Here is a 7053-nt window from a genome sequence, read left to right as displayed (position 1 = left end):
TGGAATAACCACTACCATGTTTCCTCTAGTAAAGGGGGCTTGTCACTGGAATAACTACTACCATGTTTCCTCTAGTAAAGGGGCTTCACTGGAATAACCACTACCATGTTTCCTCTAGTAAAGGGGGCTTGTCTTCACTGGAATAACCACTACCATGTTTCCTCTAGTAAAGGGGCTTGGAATCACTGGAATAACTACTACCATGTTTCCTCTAGTAAAGGGGGGCTTCACTGGAATAACCACTACCATGTTTCCTCTAGTAAAGGGGGCTTGTCACTGGAATAACCACTACCATGTTTCTCTAGTAAAAGGGCTTCACTGGGGGCTTGTCACTGGAATAACCACCACTACCATGTTTCCTCTAGTAAAGGGGGCTTCACTGGAATAACCACTACCATGTTTCCTCTAGTAAAGGGGGCTTGTCACTGGAATAACCACTACCATGTTTCCTCTAGTAAAGGGGCTTGTCACTGGAATAACCACTACCATGTTTCCTCTAGTAAAGGGGGCTTCACTGGAATAACCACTACCATGTTTCCTCTAGTAAAGGGGGCTTCACTGGAATAACCACTACCATGTTTCCTCTAGTAAAGGGGTTTTTGTCACTGGAATAACCACTACCATGTTTCCTCTAGTAAAGGGGGCTTGTCACTGGAATAACCACTACCATGTTTCCTCTAGTAAAGGGGCTTGTCACTGGAATAACCACTACCATGTTTCCTCTAGTAAAGGGGCTTCACTGGAATAACCACTACCATGTTTCCTCTAGTAAAGGGGGCTTCACTGGAATAACCACTACCATGTTTCCTCTAGTAAAGGGGCTTGTCACTGGAATAACCACTACCATGTTTCCTCTAGTAAAGGGGCTTCACTGGAATAACCACTACCATGTTTCCTCTAGTAAAGGGGTTTTTGTCACTGGAATAACTACTACCATGTTTCCTCTAGTAAAGGGGCTTGTCACTGGAATAACCACTACCATGTTTCCTCTATTAAAGGGGGCTTGTCACTGGAATAACCACTACCATGTTTCCTCTAGTAAAGGGGTCTTGTCACTGGAATAACCACTACCATGTTTCCTCTAGTAAAGGGGGCTTGTCACTGGAATAACCACTACCATGTTTCCTCTAGTAAAGGGGGCTTGTCACTGGAATAACCACTACCATGTTTCCTCGATTAAAGGGGGCTTGTCACTGGAATAACCACTACCATGTTTCCTCTAGTAAAGGGGGCTTGTCACTGGAATAACCACTACCATGTTTCCTCGATAAAGGGGCTTGTCACTTAACCACTACCATGTTTCGCTCTAGTAAAGGGGGCTTGTCACTGGAATAACCACTACCATGTTTGCTCTCTAGTAAAGGGGCTTGTCACTGGAATAACCACTACCATGTTTGCTCTAGTAAAGGGGGCTTGTCACTGGAATAACCACTACCATGTTTCCTCTAGTAAAGGGGGCTTGTCACTGGAATAACCACTACCATGTTTGCTCTAGTAAAGGGGGCTTGTCACTGGAATAACCACTACCATGTTTCCTCTAGTAAAGGGGCTTCACTGGAATAGCCACTACCATGTTAACCTTGTCACTGGAATAACCATACCATGTTTGCTCCTAGTAAAGGGGCTTGTCACTGGAATAACCACTACCATGTTTCCTCGAATAAAGGGGCTTGTCACTGGAATAACCATGTGTTTGCTCTAGTAAAGGGGCTTGTCACTGGAATAACCACTACCATGTTTCCTCGAGTAAAGGGGGCTTGTCACTGGAATAACCACTACCATGTTTCCTCTAGTAAAGGGGTCTTGTCACTGGAATAACCACTACCATGTTTCCTCGAGTAAAGGGGGCTTGTCACTGGAATAACCACTACCATGTTTCCTCTAGTAAAGGGGTCTTGTCACTGGAATAACCACTACCATGTTTCCTCTAGTAAAGGGGGCTTGTCACTGGAATAACCACTACCATGTTTCCTGTAGTAAAAGGGGCTTGTCACTGGAATAACCACTACCATGTTTGCTCGATTAAAGGGGGCTTGTCACTGGAGTAACCACTACCATGTTTCCTCGAGTAAACGTTTAATGTTCAAGTGGGCTTGCTTAATAATGGGGTATCAGGAAACAATAACCACAGGGTGCCAATAACATCCGGGCCTCGATTAATGCCGGTTAGTTTTGACATACAGGATTTAGTTGAACACATCGTCTTCAAAAACAAAACTGATTTTTGGTTCGCAGACGTCTGGCTTGAATCATGTAAACATTGTGGGATTAGTTTCTGATTTAATTGTCACAAAAAGTCGCCAGTTCATATTCACATATGGATTTGAACAGCAAGTATTTATCCAAGTCGTCTGAATGAAGATTCTATTGCTTTTTTAGACTTTTCAAAGGCGTTCGACAGCATCCAATTTTAACGTCTGTGGCAAGTCCAAACATTGATTACACAACATTCTCGTTTCCTGCTGACTGGGTTCCGTCCTATTGCGCAACTTAGCACAATAACCAATCCAGAATTTTGAAACCAATTCATTCAACTGGATATATATACATATTAATCAGTATTATTTTATACATCTAAGCACTTGTATATTGCAACACTACGCTCCTTCTAATCCTTGTAAACACGTCGTGCAGCGTGTTCTGTCGTACAGCCTGATCTATGGTGGCTGATTAGGGCCATCGCTTTCTCGCCTTAAAATTCGGAGGCGAGAAAGCGATATCACGAGACGAGAAAGCGACAACACGAGACGAGAAAGCGATAGCACGAGACGAGAAAGCGATAACGCGAGACGAGAAAGCGATAACGCGAGACGAGAATGATATCGCTTTCTCGTCTCGTGATATCGCTTTCTTGCTTTCTCGCCTCCGAATTGTAAGGCGAGAAAGCGATGGCCCTAATCAGCCACCATACGGAAATCGTGGAAATCTCCAAACGAGGCTGGGCCGATAGAAAAGTTTGATTTTATATCAATCACATTGTGCGTTACAACAATACACTGAATAAGCGCAAACAACACATAAAAGGTGTAACCAGTGAGCCAGATGAATTGTGAATCATTATGCGACCTCATAAAACAGGAGCAGTCTGTGACGTCTTAGTAAGGTCATGCTGCCTACACCTCGCCATAAAATATGGAAATACGATGTTATTAAAGTTTCTAAGATGCCTAGCGGTTAGAACAATCGAAAAAAAAAAAATACATTATCAGACAATAAAGGTATAGTTTTTTGATGACCTAACAATTGAATGACGTTATCCCGGCACTGCGCCATTCTAGTGTGCCCCCTCGTAATCGAACCATTTTACATTACGTCACAATGTAAGCGACGTCACGATGCATGTCAGTTGTCAGCGATGACTTAACATAACATGGAACTCTGGGTAGGAGAGTGGAATGTCGCTTGACTACTCAACTTCCTCTGGATGTACTGATCTAAACTTACGCTGGTAGTAGAAATGCAACGTTCATATTGCCCCATATGGTTTACGTTAATGACAGATGTAATTAAAATAATTCAGACAAGATATTTAATCCGAACGTAAACCGTCATCAAACTGTTATCATTTGTTTTTTTCTGGTAACGTTCGTCTTAACGTAGGGGGCAGACACATCAATAGAACAGCGCGCCAGTGAGCCCTGTGCGAGGATTCTTAATTTAGGTCACCGACACCGTCGTTTGTTTCTGCCTTAAATTAATCGTAATTATCTTTAGAAAGTATTAAATTAGGCATCTTAGAAAAGAAATACAGTTCGCCCTACCACCATGTATAGAGTAATAAAACACACTTTCGCCCTGAACTATTATAACGTTAAAGCACTCGGACGCAAGCGTCCTCGTGCTTTAACTATAATAGTTCAGGGCAAAAGTGTGTTTTATTACACTATACATGGTGGTAGAGCGAAGTGTATTTCTTAAATACATGGTGGTAGAGCGAAGTGTATTTCTTAATTAAAATTCAACTTCATTTGTAAATACCATTTTCTTATGAAACAAGGAATTGGAATTCAGTGTAACCATAGTTGTTTGTAGTGTCTCTTTACACTTTCACACGAGAATATTCGTATCGGCTGAAAAGTAGGTCATTGTATGAGTTGGTTAATGAGACTCATGTTTCGGTTTCACAGACTCATTCAATATAGGACCCATTCTATCAGTTTTACGCGACATGTACTCCAAGTGTAAATCATGCATTCGTACTAAAAAAAGTCTCAGACTTTTTCTCATGTTCCATCGGCACCCGTCAAGGATGTATGGTGAGCCCGGTATTGTTCTCGTTAAGGGTCCTTCACACTTATTTCGAATTGACAGGAATCAAGGAGAATCAGCCAGAAATGTTTTTTTCCAAAATTCGAACGGGAGAGAATGTCAAAATAAACAATTTTTTTAAGCTTTGTAAGAATGTTGTTGGAATACTTAGAACGAACTTCGAACCCGTCTCGAATGATTCTTACTCATTCAAAATGTACTAGATCACGAATGCAGCTCGAATGAATCGGAATACAATAGGAATAATTAGAATGCCGTTAGAATAGACTAAGAATACTTAAAATGAATTTCGACTGCCGTACGAGTCCGGTTCGATTGCTGCGTGAATAGCACTCGAATTTCAGTTGGAACGTACCTCGAATGCTGTACGAATTTACATAGAATGCATTCAGAACCCTCTTGGAATGACCCCCAAATATGGATCGAATGTTAAAGAATTAAAAAAGAATGCAGCTCGAATATTTCAAATATCCTTCAAATGCACTTAGAATGTGACACGAATGTCCGAAATGCATCAAGAATGCTGCCGGAATGTTCCACGATGGTGTATAAAAACCTGTTGAATCTGGACTATTCATCAGTCACGGCCCAACTCCCATAGACTATGGGCCACCTGGACCATGTTGCGTTGCTCCAGATTGCTGTCTTCCAGCAAGCCCTGATTGAAAGAGATGTGGAGGAGACCAGGAGAAGGCCCAGGAGAAGACCCAGGAGATTCCAGACCAGACCATGGCTGACAGAGGAAAGGAGGAGGCTGTATGGACATTGCACAAGACTGATGGAGTAGTTCAGAGTTGAGGACACGCAGTCATTCTTCAACTACCTTAGGATGGAGCCTGCCATGTTTGATGGGTTGGTGCAGAAAGTGGGACCAAGAATACAGAAGCCGGATACATATATGAGAAAGTAGCTACCTCCAGTCTTGACACTATAGCCATCACATTGTGGTTCCTGACTTCAGGTGATAGGTACCCAAGCATCATGCCGTAGGAGCTTTAGATGGCAAACAGGTGGCCATAAGAGCGGCTCATTGTACCACAACTACAAGGGCTTCTTCTCTGTGGTCCTCATGTCCCTTGTGCCGGACGTGGACGTTGGTGCTTACGGAAGTATGTCTGATGCTCAGATGTTCAACGAGTGCGAGCTCAAGGATTGCCTTGAAGACGGGAGCATGGGATTTCCTGATCCGTTCCCCTCACCCCAAGATGACGAGCCATGCTTTATTCTGGGAGATGATGCCTTTGGAATAAGGGCTTTCTTGATGAAACCGTCTGGTCATAGGACTCTCCAGAGAGCCGAGAGAATCTACAACTACAGGATCAGCAGGGGTCGACGGGTACTGGAAAATGCATTTGGAATCATGGCTCAGATTTGTCAAATCCTCCTCACCACCATGCTGCCAAGGCCTTCCGTTGTGAAGGACATCACTGAATGCTGGGTCTGCCTGCACAACTTGATGAGGACTCGTTATCCTAATCTCCACAATGGTATGGTGGATGAGGAAGATGAGCAGCACAACGTGGTGCCAGAAGGCGGGAGACAACTTGCGCGGCTTGAAGATGTGAATGATATCTAAAGTTTCAGTGACAGGTGGCTACGTTTTTATGCGATTCGGCTGTTGTTTTCAGAAAAGGAGGAATACTTCGAAGTTACGAAAAGTGGTGTTACAATGGCCAGCTAAATAAATGGAGACTGTTTGAAGCTACAGATATCTTGGACCTTTCTTCTCACCTAAACTTTTATGGACTAAAACGTTACAAGCATTATCAAACCAAGCAGAAAAGACATGTCTTCTGATGTATAAACTACATACCAGAACCGGCGGTGTACCTGTCTCAACAGATAATAGTATGATATTGGTAAAAGTTCAAACTAAATATTTCAAGAGAATTTTGTATTTACAATCTTCAACCAGTAATGATGCCGTTAGAGGAGAGTGTGGAAGATATAGAATATAAATGCATCAAATACTGGTCTAAAAACTTACATATGGACAACGAAAGACTCCCTAAACAGGCTGACAAAAAAACTGGCTGATGTCTGCAGATCTTCATGGGTTACCAAGGTTAAAGATGTACTTTTCCAATATGGATTTTGATATGTATGGATGTGTCATAACGTCAGACATACAGATGCCTTGAAGAATGATGACAAGATTTTATGGACGTTTCGACAAAGATTCTAATGTCGTTGCCAAACACGTGTTTTCAAGCAAGACAACGACATTAGAATCTATGTCGAAATGTCGCCTTTCACAATAAAAGAAGTTTGTATATCCATAAAAATTGTCATCGTTCTTCATGAACTCAACTTCTAGAATGGCCATCAACATGTCATAGCACCAAATTCAAAAACAAGCATTCCGTCATTCACATTACATTGTTACAATTTATGATACAGATCAATTTCCCTTAAGTAGTTCAAAATGAGGTGCCCGCTCGGGAAGATGGATCTATCATATTTAACGCTGCATAATGTGAGTCCCCTCGTGGTTGAAAAGTCCACACAGGAAAGCAGTATATAATTGATCACAAAAGACACACATAGGAGGTCCATCGCCATCCCTTTTTGAGCAGACCGTCATGAATAAACCTCATCACGTCTTGACTGACAACCCAAATAGGTATAACCGATTGTTGGTTTCAGTTCGTGAGGTTTATTTCGTCCTATATGTCCCACCTTTTGTACCCGCAGGGCTACCTAAATGTACTTGGTACAAAGGGACATGTAATATGGCATAACACTGTCCCAGTGTGTACTGATTACAATTTTATATGTAATGTG

This window comes from Haliotis rubra, unplaced genomic scaffold (assembly GCF_003918875.1).
Source record: "Haliotis rubra isolate DU_JTF1 unplaced genomic scaffold, ASM391887v1 Scf9, whole genome shotgun sequence".
Classification (NCBI taxonomy): Eukaryota; Metazoa; Mollusca; class Gastropoda; order Lepetellida; family Haliotidae; genus Haliotis; species Haliotis rubra.
This window is presented reverse-complemented; position numbering follows the sequence as displayed.